The 19,429-nt window shown below is 45.2% G+C and overlaps 1 pseudogene; it reads left to right on the plus strand.

Moving 5' to 3' along the window:
- Positions 1-2,889: 2,889 nt before the first annotated feature.
- On the plus strand, positions 2,890-17,197 carry LOC121565968 (annotated as a pseudogene).
- The last annotated feature ends 2,232 nt before the right edge of the window (positions 17,198-19,429 follow it).

Raw genomic sequence — 19,429 nt, forward strand, 5'->3', positions numbered from 1 at the left:
AGAATATTCAGAAAAATATTAAATCCACTTTTTGTATTGAGCGATAAATACCCCTTGCATATGTGTAGATCTTTCTTTTGGTCGCACTGTGGGAAGTGCTGTCATTAAGGCTACTTCTACAAGCGGCCGCAGCCGCTTCGCATAGAAACGACTAGTTACTGCAACGGTGTTGGGAAATGTGAGATGTGCACAGCTAAAATGCCGAGGACTTTGCAAAAGGTGGATTTAATATATTTTTTGTCGAATTTTCTCTAGTTTTTGGAGTATGCTACCTGTAACTGCACACAGACGTTTATAAGAGACACATTTCTTCCTAGGTTAGGGGTCTATAATTGTAAAATAAATGTGTTTGATTGAATAACTAGCCTAATCTAACTATCGTGGTCATACATCTGGACTCTTCATCATCATCATCAACACTTTGAATTACTAAGGAATATTCCTATAGCAACTGGTTGCTAGGGGAAACGAGACACTAGCATTATCCTCTTGTTGTGAGACTGAGAGGAAGGATTGGAGAAGTGCACGAGGAGGGGTGGGAAGCAGAGAAGACGGAGCATGGTTGAAATTCCACCAAATGGATAAGAAGAGGCAGACAAAGTTTGACACATTTATGTTTTCAGTGGTTGACCGACACGAATGAACGAGTAAACCTTGTTTTAGCCTAGTGAAGTATCACAAATTAATACCTCAGTATTAATTATCCACTGCACGGAATCTCCATGAGGGCACAAGTCTGCATGACGATTTTCGCGTAAAGAGAGGCAGCGCGGGAGAGCTGACTTGTCGCCTGGCAGGTATGTTCTGCTATTTTGAATAAAGCTAGCCATACAGCTAATATAAGTTTTAGGCTATTATTAATTTCGTATAGCTAACTAAATAAATGAAGCTATCTAACAGCAATGCTGTTGTGGGCTTACACATGTAATAATTACAACCAGGAGCCTATAATGGAGGAAGTCAGCTTTTCAGTCAGTCCTATCATTTAAATTGAAAATAGGTTATTATAACACAAGGTAAACACACATTTACAATAATTGTTAGGTCTATGTTATTAGCCAAAAATGTACTGATACAAGTACAGAAACATTAATAGCCAGAGGCAACCTAGGCTACACTGCAATTAACACTATACTTATTATACACGCTATGTTCTACAGTGCTGATTCTAAGAACAGGGTTAATTCCCATAAAGTATTAGTATCTCTGTCTCTATCACATACATGCATGGCCAAGGAAGATAGGTTGCATAAACAGATACAAATATAGAGCGATAAGGCGCAAGGGGAAGAGAATAAACAGTGAGAGGGAAAGAATTGGTGAGTACGCTCTGTCCTGGAAATGCCAGAGCACATCAGCGCCGGAGCTACATCTAGTTTGATGTAAGGAAGTAGCCTACTCGATTGCCTATCCAGGGGCCTTGTATGTGATCAGATCTGTTGAAGGTGGGGTTCGTGTGTGAATGTGAGTATGAAAGTGTGAGTATGTATAGCTGTAAGTATGAGAACGTATCAGTGTACCATACCCCGTTCAAAGGCACTTAAATATTTTGTCTTGCCCATTGACCCTCTGAATGGCATACATACACAATCCATGTCTCCAGGCTTTAACCTCTCCTCCCCTTCATCTACGCTGATTTGAAGTGGATTTAACAAGTGACATCAATAGGATAATAGCTTTCCCCTGGTCTGTCATGGAAAGAGCCATCAAAGATGGAGCAGAAAAAGATGGAAAATGAGAGACAGAAGTAGGAGAAGAACAAGAAGTTGGGACAAAAGAGGCATCACAAAGATATGAAGTTTAAGAAGGCCCAGAAGGATTTCATAAAGGAGAAATGGGTCAAGGTAGTCAGAAACAAGTATCTGGCTGCTTTTAAGAGTGAGAACGAGTGGGATAAACTTACACAGAAACGGATTAAAGCTGACTAGAAGAAACAGGAGGACCTCAAGACAAAGGAAGATATGAGAAAGGTGGAAACCAAAGAACACAAAGGCAGCCAGAAGAGAAGAGGCTGCAAGGGAAGAAAAACCTATGATTGGTTTTGGAAAAACTGCAATGGTCCTGCAACAAGTGGAAAATAAATATGTGTGTTTGTATGCGTGAGTAACTTCCATTTTAGTGTCCGGTTCCACTGTAACCCTTTAAGAACATTCAAAAATGTTTCCACAAGAATTAGAAAATGGAGCTTGGCAGGTAAAAACAACAGATATAAAACCAGCTGTGTACAGTATCATTACATATTGGTTGAATGAGTCAATTGTGAAATAATGAATGACATTCACCAGACAAATTAGTCATTGGACACCATGAGTTTGTTTAGATTTTCCTTTACTGACATGACAAATTAAATACAAAGCAAGAAGTGGCGACGATTAAGACTTCAAGGTGTGGTCTAGTACTGTAGTGTGTTGCTGAAATTCCCTCCCCCTGAAGCTACTTCAAAAGGGCCTGTATATCCGACCTTCGCAAAACTGCAGTAACCGCCTGAACTGACCTTTGTTCGTAAGTACTGTAAATCAAATGCCGACTTCTCATAGTTGGTTCAAGTCCCAGGTTTGCTTAAAAACCTTAGTGTAGTCAACATGATTTTCCTGTGTTTTATATATATTCCACACTGAGGTTGGAATAACAGTGAAATTCTGAAAGATTACAATGCCGTTTTTAGTGTAAGAGCCATTTTAAAAGACGCCTGAAATGTCATTCTATGGTGGTGAGACGAAATGTTGGCCTGCCTGGTGACATCACACCTCCAAACCGCTGTCAATAACAGCTAGTTTTCCCCTCCCCACTCACACCACTCCCAGACAGTCCTATCAAAATTCTTGCTTGAGAAATGTCTCTTTGCTAAGAAGCTATTAGTTTCTTTTTGACCATTTTAATTTAAAATAAATCACAGTAAGGTACTTAATTGTTACCCAGAAACTATTTTAAATTGAGATAAAACAGCTGCATTGGACCTTTAAATGGGACTCTTCTTCTCTTACTCCCATATAGTCATCTTTAACTTTAGCTCTAATTTTAACCAAACTTTTTTGCATCTCCTATATGGACGAGGATATGGGCGACGCCATCCGGCCCTACGTGGTGCACCGCTGCCGCCAGAGCATTGCCTTCTCCCTGCAGACGGCATGGCTGCTCGGCGCCTACTCCTCCGACATGCACATCTCTACCCAGCGCCACTCGCGCGGCACCAAGCTGCGCAAGCTAATCCTCTCAGACCGAACTAAAGCCCCACTCAGCTTCTAAAGGTGTGGGTCCCGCCGGTGCTGCGGACGCCAGCCCTGGGCTGCGGGACGTTGCCCACATTCGACACCACCAGCGGCACACCGTGGAGCCGCCCCCCGGGCCCCGACAGCCAAATCATCCCCTGCCGATGCCTACCTCTCGCCTTCCAAGCGGACACATCAGCGATCCAAGTCGGACGCCACGCATTGCACAAGCCTGGGGAGTAGCCTCAGGAGAACAGCCAGCAACCCCAAGGTGGAAAGCGGCTACGATGAGGTGAGTACCTTTTTAACATATTTTGTCATACAAAAAGAGGGAAGGGAGAGTGGGATCAGAGTTGTAGAGTATAGAATGTCTTTGTACGTTTTTAATCTTTAATAGTAGGCCTGTTGCATACATGTTCTCTTTTATAGTCCCTATGGATGATAAAGCACAGGAAACCCTGAGTAACCTGAATACCAAGTTTTTTCTCCATCTGTGTGTCAGTAGTAAATGGTTGTCCTACAGAACACTGTGGGATTCAGCAAGGGAAACTTGGATCAGCCATGCTGGAGTGTGCTGAGTCAGCAATACTTTTTATTATTCGCAGGTGCAGCGTTTGCTTGCGACTTGCAGGCTCGTCTTCCATGTCTCACAATAATATTACTTGTGCAAAAACTGTTCTGTAAAAATTGAACATTCTTTGGGAGACCAGGAGTACGAGTTTTGGACATTGAAGAGCGTTATTCCAGCTCTTTCTATGGTCTAGCCAGACTACCCTCAGTCTAACTAATAAAGAAGGGGGTGGGGTTAGGTAGCATCTGTCCCACATCTCCAGAGTTCCCTCCCCTATTGTTTTGGGCGTGCAGTGTCCTCCCTCTCCTTTTGGCTGGACTTCTCAGCCAGATTGCTCTGCAGCTGGTGTCAGAGTGAGGTTGAGGGTGGGTCCCTCTCGAATGGAGAGCTTGGTGAAAAAAATTGGTCACTTTCTATCATTGCAGACATTAGATTGTTTAGCAGATGCTATTGTGAGCATGTTTGTGTTGGGGCAGGATTTGTGTCAGTGTTGACGAGCGATATGGTTCTGGTGGAAGTTTTCTGCTTCCTCTTGTCTGGCCTTTCTCTCGGTCTCACTGATTGTCTGGCTTGCAACCTTCTGTCCTCTCTCTCTCTCATCAGGGGATCAGTTATTTTATGAGAAATCAAATTGGGTAGTTTTAGATGGGACAAGGTCCTGAACTATAGCAGAAAGACGGTCCCTCTCCCCTCGTTCAAAGCTTTCTTGGACTCTCCCAGGCATCTTGCTGTGTTATGCATTTTCTCCCTACTACCAATGTTTCCTCTCACCTCTAGTCTCTCTCTCACCTCTCTCTATTCTGTTTTTGTGCCTGTTTTTGTCATCCTTTTTTAAAATCCTCTACCCATCCCTCTCTCAGCTAATCTCCTCTCCTTCTCTTTCGCTCTCCCTCACTCTGTTTTCCTCCCCTCCCTTCCCCACGTATGCCTGCATCAAACCTCCCTGCTGATGTTGTTGTGGCCAGTGATCCCTGTTTAATCTGTGTCTGTGCTGTGAAGAATCCTGTAGGGCAGGTGGAGCACATTAACAATCCACAGAATGGAACCAACAGCCCAAAGGAGTTCAAGGGCACTTCGCTTTATTGACTTTGCTCTTTAGGATGTATTAGCAAAGATGGGCAGAAACTGCTTCTCCAATAGAAATCCCCGATCACGCTTGTAGGTGATGTTTTGGCAACGTTAGCTAGCTAAGCTCATGTGCAGAAACACATCGTCGGGTTTAACGGTCGTGCAGGCCGTCAAATCAAAGGGCACATATTTTCAAGCTGAAGTAGCGGAAACTGTCATTACCAACCTCATGAAAGTGACAGGTTTTTATTTTCAACAAAAACAACTTTATATCAAAGTTTTTGTCAAATAAAAACCTGTCACTTTCATGAGGTTGTGTAATGACAGTTTCCGCCACTTTAAGCCTAGCTTGAATCTGTGTTGCATTTAGATTTCGAGAAACTTAACAACTAAGAATACATTTTTCACTTCTCCCATTAACTTACCAAACCCTGGTCTGGTCTGCTGAGTCTGCTTCGCAAGCATTATGGGAAGTCTCGCGTGTTGCGCCTCTGGGTTTAGAAACTCTGTGGTATTAGTACACAGTGATCACTAGTTGGATGCCAAGCAGTCCATTTTGCTTTGATAATAAATACTGTACTGATAGTCCTTATTGATAAGGCTTCACACGCCATCTTGTTAGTCCTGGTTATTGGCCCAAGGACTGACCTGACTAATTTTGTTTTGATCTTTTTACTTGGCCTCTGGCTGGATTGCAACAGTGAGGGAAAACCAAGAGGCACCAATCACAGTGAAGAGGAAGAAGAATGCTGTGAAATATGTCCACAATTTTGAGCCGCGCTGTAATGTGAGTGGGACCACCCCGCAGTGCAGATTGGGTGGGTGTTGCATTACAGCCCTTTTTGTTTACAGTCTGGGCTCAGCTGTCAGTGCCCAGGTATGCCCTCTCCGCCTCACTACTTCCCTCTTCCTGCCCACCTCGCGTCGTCTTGGCAACATAGCCGCCGGGCTGGGGCACTGTGGTGGATTCAGATAGCACCATTTTCCCCCAGAGTGGGATTCAATGGAAACATACATGAGGGGTTTAACTACAGATGCAGCTGTCGCTTTACACAAATTATTTCTGTTTCTATATACACTACCGTTCAAAAGTTTGGGGTCACTTAGAAATGTCCTTGTTTTTGAAAGAAAAGCATTTTCTTTGTCCATTTTTAAAATAACATCAAATTGATCAGAAATACAGTGTAGACATTGTTAATGTTGTAGCTGGAAACGGCAGATTTTTAATGGAATGTCTACATAGGCGTACAGAGGCCAATTATCAGCAACCATCTGTCCTGTGTTCCAATGGCACGTTGTGTTTGCTAATCCAAGTTTATCATTTTAAAAGGCTAATTGATCATTAGAAAACCCTTTTGCAATTATGTTAGCACAGCTGAAAACTGTTGTGCTGATTTTAAAGGAGCAATAAAACTGGCCTTCTTGAGACTAGTTGAGTATCTGGAGCATCAGCAATTGTGGGTTCGATTACAGGCTCAAAATGGCCAGAAACAAACAACTTTCTTCTGAAACTCGTCAGTCTATTCTTGTTCTGAGAAATGAAGGCTATTCCATGCGAGAAATGCCAAGAAACTGAAGATCTTGTACAACGCTGTGTACTACTCCCTTCACAGAACAGCGCTCTAACCAGAATAGAAAGCGCGTATTACACTGTATTTCTGATCAATTTGATGTTATTTTAATGGACAAAAAAATTGCTTTTCTTTTGAAAACAAGGACATTTCTAAGTGACCCCAAACTTTTGAACAGTAGTGTGTGTGTATATATATGTGTGTGTATGTATATATATATATATATAATCAGAATTACATGGCCAGTATTGAATAGAGGAGAATCCTAGCAAATTCTGAGCGTTTGAGAGACTGTTTTACAACCGGAGTATGCAATATTGGTTTCATCAACACACCTGTATCAACTGCATGTCGGCCATTTGCGGTTATACGTGAGTGCCGGTGGAAAGTTTATCTGGATATAGGACATCTGACATGACAATGACATTAATACATGCTAATAGTTAACTAGCGAGAACCAGCCACTCACTATGTTTTGAAATGGCTATCTAGTTAGTCTATAGGTGAAATCATTATTTTACCTGCTGCGCAATGTCTCTCACCCCCTCTCTCCTCTGGCAACTGCCCACTTGAACACATGCAGGTGATGGACACACCATGACTTTTCCAAGATTTTCATTGCTGACCAAAAATTGGCTATAACTGGGTAAATAGCTCACTAACTAGCAATCAATATCAACATGTTCACGTGGAGCTAGTCTCGCTTTGATCTCAAAAACACATATTGCGACTGCATGATTGAAAGACCACTCGTGCCTGTAGGCCTACAATAACAGAGGACACTTTGATCAAATTCTGATTGGGGTAGCATAATTGTTTGATGTGATTTTTAGCGTGATTTATTATTATTTTTTACTTATCCGTTCGGTCAAGCATCAATGTCGGGCCCAGCATTATTCACTTGAACATAAAGACGTTCGGTGGCAGGCAAATGCCTCAACATTGATTTGACTGCTGTAAAATCAGTTGTAGGTCTTTAGACTGACTTCCTTATCAGATAGGCTAGTACAGAGGAGCTATGCGTTGTCACCCGATTTTAGCTCCGCCCTTACAAAATGGTATTCTAACACGTCGCCCTGTGTTCAACAATCACCTGGACAACAAGTGCAAAGGACGTCTGCTCTACTGCTGACGTACATGCACACAGAGAAAAATGCATTTCTGCCACACCTTGTTGTGTTCTGCAGGTAACCCAAGCCTCAGGCTCGGTCTCCCTGTCGACTCTATCCCCAAGGCAGTTGTCATCAGCAACGTGTACTTTGGTTACATGTCTATTGGGTGAGCAGTTACTGTCTATACAGGTACATTCCGGAAAGTATCCTACAGCTAATTGCTCATTTTAGGCTAGACTCCTGAAATGCATTACATATTTGAAAATCTAATCAGCATGAGAATTACATTTTCAGTTATTTGGATCCAGTTGCGGTCAAATACACTATATATACAAAATTATGTGGACACCCCTTCAAATTAGTGGATTTGGCTATTTCAGCCACACCTGTTGCTGACAGGTGTATAAAATCGAGCACAGCCATGTGATCTCCATAGACAAACCATGGCAGTAGAATGACCTTACTGAAGAGCTCAGTGACTTTCAACGTGGCACCGTCATAGGATGCCACCTTTCCAACAAGTCAGTTTGTCAAATTCCTGCCCTGCTAGAGCTTCCCCGGTAAACTGTAAGTACTGTTATTGTGAAGTGGAAACGTCTAGGAGCAACAACGGCTCGCGCAAGGCCACACAAGCTCACCGAACGAGACCGGCGAGTGCTGGAAGCGCATGGCGCATAAAAATCGTCTGTCTTCGGGTTCCAAACTGCCTCTGGAAGCAACGTGAAGTGGGTTCCCATGGCCGAGCAGCTGCACACAAGCCTAAGATCACCATACGCAATGACAAGTGTCGGCTGGAGTGGTGTAAAGCTCACCGCCATTGGACTCTGGAGCAGTGGAAACGCGCGTTCTCTGGAGTGATGAATCATGCTTCACCATTTGGCAGTCCGACGGACTAATCTAGGTTTGGCGGATGCCAGGAGAACGCGACCTGCCCAAATGCATAGTGCCAACTGTAAAGTTTGGTGGAGGATGAATAATGGTCTGGGGCTGTTTTTCATGGTTCGGGCTAAGCCCTTTAGTTCCAGTGAAGGGAAATCTTAACGCTACAGCATACAATGACATTCTAGACGATTCTGTGCTTCCAACTTTGTGGCAACAGTTTGGGGAAGGCCCTTTCCTGTTTCAGCATGACAATGCCCCTGTGCACAAAGCGAGGTCTGTACAGAAATGGTTTGTTGAGATCGGTGTGGAAGAACTTGACTGGCCTGCACAGAGCCCTGTCCTCAACCCCATCGAACACCTTTGGGATGAATTGGAACGCTGACTGCGAGCCAGGCCTAATCGCCCAACATCAGTGCCCGACCTCACGAATGCTCTTGTGGTTGAGTAGAAGCAAGTACCCGCAGCAATGTTCCAACATCTTCCAACATGCCCACGATTTTGTAATGAGATATTTGACAAGCAGGTGTCTACATACTTTTGGTAATGTAGTGTACATTGTCACCCTTGCACTTTACAATGGAGTGCAATAGAGCAGAAGACTCGTTTGCTACAACACCTTGCTTGTTTCAGCAAGGAGCAAAGTTTCATCATGTTGTTGAGTCCATGAACAGTTGTTCCACAAAAAAAAAGACGGGTTATTTTATTTTTGTGCCGGCTTCATCCATAACCGAGTGGCGCAGTGGTCTAAGGCACTGCATCTCAGTGCTTGAGGCGTCACTACAGACCCCCTGGTTCGATTCCAGGCTGTATCACAACTTGCCGTGATTGGGAGTCCCATAGGGCGGCGCAGAATTGGCCCAGCGTGCATCTGGGTTTGGCTGGTGTAGGCCGTTCATTGTAAATAAGAATATGTTCTTAACTGACTTGCCTAGTTAAATAAAGGTAAAATAATGTGATACGGTAATTGTGCCAGCCCTAACAGGACTCGACTCTATATGATAGAGCAGATATCCACTCTACCTTTTCAAATCTATGAATTACATTTTGGGAAGTGTTACCCAGCCACAGATTGGAACACCAATTATTTTGCCTCGTTAAGCATGGGTCCAGAATCAGTTGTTTTGAATAGGAAATCCAATCCCAGTAACACTCGGGGGACCCTTCCTCAACAGAACGTCCTGTCCACTCTGGAAGTAATGTCAGGAAGTCATGACGTTTGGTCATGATCCAGAAAATACACTTCTTCACAGGAAAGGCATTTTGACATTTGACTACAAAAGTAGAATGCTAAGGAAGCTGCTTGGTTTGCCTGTCAACACAAAAAGACCAAGGAAATGCTATGAAATACAGGTTCCTCGTCCTGGAAAATCTGTGGTTTTGAATAGGCCTAACTAGGGCTGTGGCGGTCATGAAATTTTGGCAGGCGGTAATTGTCATGCAAATGACTGCCGGTCTCACGGTAATTGACCGTTAATTATACATAAACATGTTTAGCGCGCTTTTGGAACATCTAGATTTTAAAAAGTCAAAGTACATTTTTAATATAGCCATCACAATAAAATCCATTATTGATTTAGTTGTGATAGGCTTATAAACCAGGGAATGTCTTAGAAATCAAAACATAAAGGGCTGCATGATGCAACTCTATATATTGATGATTTGGAGAGGGGGAGATCTAATCAATGGAAGATGGAATTAAAAGTGAAATGAGAGGCTACAACAACCAAAAGCCAACGGGTATGCTGCTATTTACGCTATAGTCTGAGTGGAGTTATGTGTAGGCTAACGGTAGGACGGTGAAAAGCGCAGTAATGTTATGGCTAGGCTCAATTAGCCGAGTTAGCTAGCTTCTCTCAGTTTGATACAGTCAAGACAGGTACTGAATAATCGGATTGGATGATAAATAACTAGCAAGAAGTTAACAGTGGTTGCGGTCTCTCTCTCAGGCTCATGGTGCTTACTCATACATTCACACACACACCGAACGGCCTCCACTCCCTAACAGCCTCGCTCTCGCTCTCTCCCCCATGGGTCCGGTTGAATAAAGTAGCAAAACAATTGGCTTTTCTGCTGCTTCCCTCACTCGGATCAGACCAGTTGTCCTTTCGGGAGAGGTTTTAAAAAATGTATGCATATTGGGTCCGGGGCTTTCCCGTGTCCATTTCGGAACAGGAACTGTAACTCCCATAATTATTTGTCCTCATCATTCAGATTATTCAAATTAAATCATGATGTGATTAGAGGGACAATAGAGCACTGAGTTCCAGGCCATTAGCAAGTTTGGTAGGCTATCCATCAGCACCGTTCATTTGCGCAGTTTTGGATTGGGATTACCTTTACCAACGGGAATTTAACTGCGGTCACGACTCGTGACTGGCGGTAATAAGGTCACCGCAACAGCCCTAGCCCTAATCTGTGTGTCAACGCCACCTCTAGGCTCTGTTTCAATGTCCACACCAACTAGCACATGTATGCATTGGGCATGATTTCTTTGTGGTATAAAAGTATGGACATTGGCATGTAGTGCAATGGTCTCAACCCCTTGGGTTGTTTTTCTCTCTGTAATCGGATAACTTGCTTCATGTTTTTTGAAAAATGCTTCTGGGAGTTTTGGAATGGGGAGACTCAGCTAAATGTAAAGACACCTGGAGTAACCTTTACTGAAGGAGAGTCAGTCAAAGTCAGTCATAATTACACACGTTTACACATTTTACATGGTAGTCCAGTAAGCAAACAAATACGCCACTGGCAGTAGTTCATGTGGCAAAAATTGGCCTACCTGGTATTAAAGGTAGACTCAGTGGGATGACGTAGATGCAGAAAGTAAACAGCATAGTGGGTCAATTTCCACAACAACTAAGAGCGTTGAAGTGCGAGGCTCAACTTCTCCGCTGTTTTGGTCCCTTGGCTACCATGCTGTAACAGTGCGACTGTGTGAGCAAAGTATTTTATCTCGCTCATCTCAATATCTGCGGTGCTGCTCGTGGCAACATACATTTCACTGAGTCTACCTTTAACTAAGAACTAACAAATTAACCTTTTTTTCTTGTGTGATAAGTATTTTAACAAAAATGTTAACTGTCCCATATGTTAGCCTACTTAATTGGAACTTGTTTCCATAACAAAACAAAATGTAAGTACTTTTTTTATATAGTAACCTTATGATTGAGATGTTATCTAATTTCAAAGTAGCCTTAATGGTGGACTGTAGAACAAAGGACTTCCTAGATTTGTACTTTGACCTACTATAATGGTATTGAATATTGCTCATACTTTAAATATGAAGATATTGGACACATAAGTTGACTAAACATCTCCAAGGCCCAAGAGCTTGTTTGGTATCTGGGTTTCGCTCAAGTCTCTCATTTTAACCATTGTGGTGTTGATCTCTGGTGCTAGTATGTGGTACTGCAATGGGTTGACAGAATTTAATTTATTTGCTTCTTTCTCCCTGTGCCCATGCATTCTTAGTCTTATACCTCCCTTGGTTTTCTCTTCAGATTCCGCTCCCTAAAACATCCTTCTTTCAATTCCCATCATACCCATCTTCCTCCCTCCTTTCTCAGCCTCTTTTTTTTTTTTTTTGTGTGTGCAGTCATTCAAGGAAGGACCCTAAAAAAAGATGTGCCACTTGTTATTTGCTGTATCTTGTTGTAAATGTCTTCAGAACACAAAAAGACATCTGTCTTGATCTAGATTCTAACCAGCTCTCCTCCTCCTAACCTTGCTCCTCCTCTCTGTAGCCGTTGCGCCTGACGCTGCAGAGGGAGTTCATCAAGTCTCTGATGGGCATCGGAAAGCGGCTGGCCACGCTGCCCACCAAGGAGCAGAAGACCTGGCAGCTCATCTCAGAGCTGTCACAGCTCAACCACAAGCTGCCAGCCCGCGTCTGGCTGCCCACTGCAGCCTTCGACCACCACGTGGTGCGCATTCCCCACACACAGGCCGTGGTGCTCAACTCCAAAGATAAGGTGAGGCAACTTGTTGTAATACACATGTATAAGGAGGTACACACACACAACAGGCTCCAAAAACAAGGTGACCGAGAATGCCTAGTAGTTTGACACGATTAATTAGTTAACTCATTTGTTAGTTTGTTATTTATTTCCTGAGGAGCCTGGAGTTTAGATGGAGTGGGCCCCAATGCTCTTTGTCAATGGGACTTCCTGCATAAATGTACCTTACAAAAATAGGTCTAGAACTCCAGTGACCTCTTCATTCTCCCCTTCCTCTCAGGCCCCGTACATCATCTACGTGGAGGTGCTGGAGTGCGAGAGGTTCGAGACGTCCGGCATTCCCCTGCGCATCCCGGAGACATGCATCCGCAGCGCCGCTCTGTGGACAACCTCCTCCCGGAGTGCGTTGGCATCACAGCCGAGCAGCGCGCCCGGCAGTTTCTCCACCGTGCCCAACTACGACAACGACGACGAGGCCTGGGCAGTGGATGACATCGGCAAGTTGGAAGTGGAGGTGGGTACCCATGGCAACCACATGGTGGCACCGTCTGACTTTAAGTCACATTTTGATGACTAGGTTGTTGGGGAAGGAGGAGGTGAATCAGATTTGAATGTACTTTTAACTCTGGGGTCCTTCTATGGTTCCAGCTCCCAGAAGGCCACACCAGTAGCAGTGACAACATCTCCCAGTTCTCTGTGGACAGCATCACCAGCACGGAGAGCAAGGAGCCTGTCTTCATCGCTGCGCGACATCGGTACAGGGTCACTGCCTGACAGAATTGCCCTGCTAGCTTGTAGTTTGTCTTTAAGACTTTCTTGTTATAGAGTTTTGGTCTGGATAGCTGTTTTACAACCGCATGTTTCTTTTGTCTTAGGCGGCGTCTATCAGAGAACCTGGCCCACACCCCCACAACGTTCGGAAAGATCCGGAGGACCCGTCGCTGTGGCGCTCAAGGAGCCCTGGCAGGAGAAAGTCAGGTGGGTGATTGGTACATAGAAATATACACTGCTCAAAAAATATTAATGGAACACTAAAATAACACATCCTAGATCTGAATGAATGAAATTATCTTATTAAATACTTTTTTCTTTACATAGTTGAATGTGCTGACAACAAAATCACACACAAATAATCAATGGAAATCAAATGTATCAACCCATGGAGGTCTGGATTTGGAGTCACACTCAAAATTAAAGTGGAAAACCACACTACAGGCTGATCCATCTTTGATGTAATGTCCTTAAAACAAGTCAAAATGAGGCTCAGTAGTGTGTGTGGGTCTCACGTGCCTGTATGCCCTCCCTACAACGCCTGGGCATGCTCCTGATGAGGTGGCGGATGGTCTCCTGAGGGATCTCCTCCCAGACCTGGACTAAAGCATCCGCCAACTCCTGGACAGTCTGTGGTGCAACGTGGCGTTGGTGGATGGAGCGAGACATGATGTCCCAGATGTGCTCAATTGGTTTCAGTCGGCCATAGCATCAATGCCTTCCTCTTGCAGGAACTGCTGACACACTCCAGCCACATGAGGTCTAGCATTGTCTTGCATTAGGAGGAACCCAGGACCGCCAGCATATGGTCTCACAAGGGGTCTGAGGATCTCATCTCGGTACCTAATGGCAGTCAGGCTACCTCTGGCGAGCACATGGAGGGCTGTGCGGCCCCCCAAAGAAATGCCACCCCACATCATGACTGACCCACCGCCAAACCGGTCATGCTGGAGGATGTTGCAGGCAGCAGAACGTTCTCCACGGCGTCTCCAGACTCTGTCACGTCTGTCACATGTGCTCAGTGTGAACCTGCTTTCATCTGTGAAGAGCACAGGCGTCAGTGGCGAATTTGCCAATCTTGGTGTTCTCTGGCAAATGCCAAACGTCCTGCACGGTGTTGGGCTGTAAGCACAACCCCCACCTGTGGACGTCGGGCCCTCATACCACCCTCATGGAGTCTGTTTCTGACCGTTTGAGCAGACACATGCACATTTGTGGCCTGCTGGAGGTCATTTTGCAGGGCTCTGGCAGTGTCCTCCTGCTCCTCCTTGCACAAAGGCGGAGGTAGCGGTCCTGCTGCTGGGTTGTTGCCCTCCTACGGCCTCCTCCACGTCTCCTGATGTACTGGCCTGTCTCCTGGTAGCGCCTCCATGCTCTGGACACTACGCTGACAGACACAGCAAACCTTCTTGCCACAGCTCGCATTGATGTGCCATCCTGGATGAGCTGCACTACCTGAGCCACTTGTGTGGGTTGTAGACTCCGTCTCATGCTACCACTAGGGACCAAAACATTAGCCAGGAAGCATAGGAACTGAGAAGTGGTCTGTGGTCACCACCTGCAGAACCACTCCTTTATTGGGGGTGTCTTGCTAATTGCCTATAATTTCCACCTGTTGTCTATTCCATTTGCACAACAGCATGTGAAATGTATTGTCAATCAGTGTTGCTTCCTAAGTGGACAGTTTGATTTCACAGAAGTGTGATTGACTTGGAGTTACATTGTGTTGTTTAAGTGTTCCCTTAATTTTTTTGAGCAGTGTAATTACTAGAAGAGACAAAATGGATGGGCATACACAATCCCCCACCCGAGGATACATGTCTGTCCCACTTAGTGCAGCGAAGACAACACATTGTGGCATTGTAAAGTCATTTGCTGTGTCTCACTATTTCTTTCCGCTCTCTCCATCCCTCAGGCGGATAAGGGAGGGCTCCCCTTACGGTCACCTGCCAAACTGGCGGCTGCTTGTCGGTCATCGTGAAGTGTGGGGACGACCTGAGGCAAGAGCTACTGGCCTTCCAGGTGCTCAGCCAGCTACAGGTACTTGACTCTCCACAGTAGAGTCCCACTCCACAGAAATGCTCTGAATTATTTATTCTTATTAGCATTCATTCAATCACTAATTCGCTCCACTACTCCCCTTTCCTCTCCAGTCCATCTGGGAGCAGGAGCACGTCCCCCTGTGGATCAAGCCCTATAAGATCCTGGTGATGTCATCGGACAGCGGGATGATCGAGCCCGTGCTGAACGCTGTCTCTCTGCACCAGGTGAGCAGAGAAAATGAGATGGACCCAATTGTGCACTTGAAATCTCATGACAAAGTTGCCTAACAATAACTTCAAGCCGAGTTGTTTAGCTATGTAATCCAGTACCTCTTGGGATGAAAGATTTTGATAATCTAAGTAATGGTTGATCACGCACTGGAATTTCGTGTCAGTTGCTAATTCTAATGGAATGCCGTGTCGGTAGCTTTTTCTAATGGAATACTGTGTCTGTTGCTATTTCATACAAAATGCTGTTTCTGTGCTCCAGGTGAGGAAGCAGAGCCAGCTGTCTCTGCTGGACTACTTCCTGCAGGAGCACGGCAGCTACACCACCGAGGCCTTCCTCACCGCCCAGTGCAACTTTGTGGAGAGCTGCGCCGGCTACAGTCTCATCTGCTACCTGCTGCAGGTTAAAGACAGGTGGGCAGCCCTCCCCTTTTCACCCCTCTTCAGTTTCACTCGTTACATTACTCACATGTTCCATTTCCCCTCTTAGCTTCCTTTGTCTTTGAGCCTGTTTGGCTACATTTACACAGGCTGCACAATTCTGATCTTTTGCCAATAATTGGGCAGAAGGTCAGAATTGGGCTGCCTGTGTAAACACAGTTTTTGTGGTCTGATATCAACTACCACATCCCACCCTCTCCTCTATTCCTATACCCTTTACTCAGTTCCCCTATCCCTCTTATCTCCTTTCTGTCTTTCTCCAGACACAATGGAAACATCCTCCTGGACTCGGAGGGCCACATAATCCACATTGACTTTGGCTTCATCCTGTCCAGCTCGCCCAGGAACCTGGGCTTTGAGACCTCCGCTTTTAAGCTCACCAGCGAATTTGTGGATGTGAGTCAAATGAATTATACTGCATGCGAATTTGCATTGTCATATAAGTGTAAACTGGAGAACACTGTGGAATTGATCATACAAGCTGCCCTAGCTAGAAACCTCACAAAATGTTCACTGCATAAATGCATACATTTGTTAGTGTTCAAAGATGCTATTAGCGAGTTTGCTGGTTAGCTGCAGTAGCCTGCATAACCTGTTGGTTTTTATGTGTAAAGACTAACCTCTGTTGTCTGTGGTTCTCTCAGGTGATGGGAGGCCTGGATGGAGACATGTTCAACTACTACAAGATGCTGATGCTCCAGGGCCTGATAGCTGCTCGCAAACACATGGAGAAGGTGGTCCAAATAGTGGAGATCATGCAGCAAGGTACTGTTAGCTAAAACGGTATATTAGCATGACCAGTGTGTTGTGGTGTTTTTCCATAAACATTATCTATCTGCCCGGTTTCTCTGTGGTCTTGGGATTGCAACTCCTCTGACTCCCTCTCCCTGGGTCTCCCCTCTCTCCTCCCCCACCAGGCTCTCACCTACCCTGCTTCCATGGCTCCAGCACCATCCGCTACCTGAAGGAACGTTTCCACATGAGCCTGACGGAGGAGCAGCTACAGGTGCTGGTGGAGCAGATGGTGGATGGCTCCATGCGCTCCATCACCACCAAGCTTTACGACGGCTTCCAGTACTTCACCAACGGCATCATGTGAACAGTTCGACACCAAACTCTACTACATGGGACAACCACATGGGAGAGCAAGTAAAAATACATATAAAGATGGTGGTGAACATGTGCATATGGACTCACGCATGTGTGCTTGCCATAGCAGCACATTTAGGAAAATGGACTTGTGTATAGACTAGTGCTACAGGACCTGTTTGCAAACTCGGTATGTTCTTTGTCTTAGACGGACCACTGTTTACCCCCTCCTTGTTTTGGCCTTGTGGAGGGGGAGTCCGCACTCTCCTCTCCCTCTTGTCCTCCTATCCATAGGACATTTACCGCATTGACTGTTCTAAAACGAGGCATAACGCACAGTTCAAATCACACACGAAAAGGATAAGTATCAATATCGGAGAAGGTACTTCATTGAAAAGGGGGGAGGGGCAATGTGGTAGTGGTCTATATTCAGAGGAGCCAAGAAGACTTTTCTCAGAATGGATGAAAAATGAATAACTGTAGATCAATTGTGCAAGAGCATCACAAAGCAGTACATATAGAATATATGTACTTATTTTTGTTCTTAGAGCAAAATTGACTTTGAGAAGTTGAGAAACCACTATGTAACGACAACGAAAGCACAAGACATATCAATTGCTGAGGTTTTCTAATGGACATTTTCTTTGTTCTCTGAAAGTTCTGTGGTTATCAAGAATGAGCCAACCCGAAGAGAGGGGAAAAGGGACTATAACAACCATTGGTGTATGAGTGTTATCTGTCTGGAAAACAACTCCTTAATCCAAGGTTTTTATGTGTTTTGAACGATGTTTAAACTTGAACTGGAAAATTGAACTAGGACCAACTAATCTCTTATTAGGGGTCCAAGCATGCAGCAAATCTGCTGGTTGTATGTGTTTTTGTTCCCATCCTTAATAGCAGGTGCAGTTTCATTTCAATCTGGGTTTTGGACAACTGGGGCTCATTCAGTAGAGCACATCTGTAACGCACTTAGTGTTATAGATAGAAATGCAATGAATAGAAAAGAGACTGTTCTCTATCGTCACAGTTCAATTCTCTAGGGACTCTTGTCCTTACTGAATAAGCACCATGCAACAGTCTGTCTAGTATGTGAAACCATCAGGAAAGGGCAGGACATTTTACCATTTGAATATGCCGACTGTGTCTTACCAACATGCATCATGTAGATATTTTCTAGTTTTACTCTGTAAACCACCATACTTGAAGGAACATTAATGTAGTAATGAGCCTCATGCACTTGATGACAGTTATGTTGAACCAAAATGGCTACCTGTGGTTAAATTTACAAAACCATTACAATGGATTTATGCAAAAACTCAACATTGCTGTTCCACTAATTTTAGTCTTTAATCTCTAACGAAATGTGTATATTAACACATTATTATTATTGTATGTTATGTTAACTTAGGTTGCATATTTAAAGAATGCTCAAACGTTCCTCTGGTTGGCTCTCGGATGCATTCCTGTGAATAACTCGGGTGTCACTCTCTGGCTCCGGGACTCTGTATGTTGAGCCAGGGTGTGTTCGTTCTGTGTGGGTTGTTTCTATGTTGGGTGTTCTAGGTTGTTGTTTTCTGTGTTGGCCTAAGTGACTCCCAATCAGAGGCAACGAGTGTCAGCTGTTTGCTGGCTGTCTCTGATTGGGAGCCATATTTAAACTGTCTGTTTTCACTTTGTGTTCGTGGGTTCTTGTTTCGAGTTGGTTGTGTTATACCATGTACTGTCACGTTTCCGTCTTTTGTTGTTTTTGATATCGTTTCGATTAATAAATGAGTATGTTTGCCTGCAACGCTGCGCCTTGGTCTACTCCTTACCCTGACGTTCGTGACAGAAGAACCCACCGAAACTGGACCAAGCAGCGTGAAGAGGAGAGAGGAAGGACCTGGGATCAGTGGAGTAGGAGTTTCGACTGGGCCCCGCTAAGTGAAGAGAAGAGAGGCTGGTCTATGGAGCAATGGATTAAGAGTCTTGACTGGGCCAAGCCAAGGCGAAGAACAGAGAGGTTGGACTTGGGAGCAGTGGAGTGAGAGTCTAGCGAGAACTAGGGAGGCCTGGTCCACGGGGAGGAGAGAACCCCAGAAAATTTTTAGGGGGGCTCACGGCGTGGACGACGGGGCAGCCGGAGGCCGCGATGGAGCGGTCCAGCGGGTGTGCAGAGGAGGCCGCCAGGTTAAGGGGGCCACTGGTCACAGAGGAGAGGGAAAGTGTGGAGGCACGGCGAGAGGTACTGGGGTGTGTTACCAGTCCGGTCCGGCCCGTTCCTGATCTCTGCGTAGGGCCAGTGGTGCGTGTCGTCAGCCCGGCCCGGCCTGTTCCTGCTCCCCGCACCGAGCCTATGGTGCGCGTCGCCAGCCCGGTCCGGCCTGTTCCTGCTCCCCGCACCAGGCCGATGGTGCGCATCGCCAGCCCGGCCCGGCCTGTTCCTGCTCCCCGCACCAAGTCTGTGGTGCGTTTCGTCAGCCCTGTCCGGCCCGTTCCTGCTCTCGCAC

This window comes from Coregonus clupeaformis, unplaced genomic scaffold, assembly GCF_020615455.1.
Source record: "Coregonus clupeaformis isolate EN_2021a unplaced genomic scaffold, ASM2061545v1 scaf4086, whole genome shotgun sequence".
NCBI lineage: Eukaryota > Metazoa > Chordata > Actinopteri > Salmoniformes > Salmonidae > Coregonus > Coregonus clupeaformis.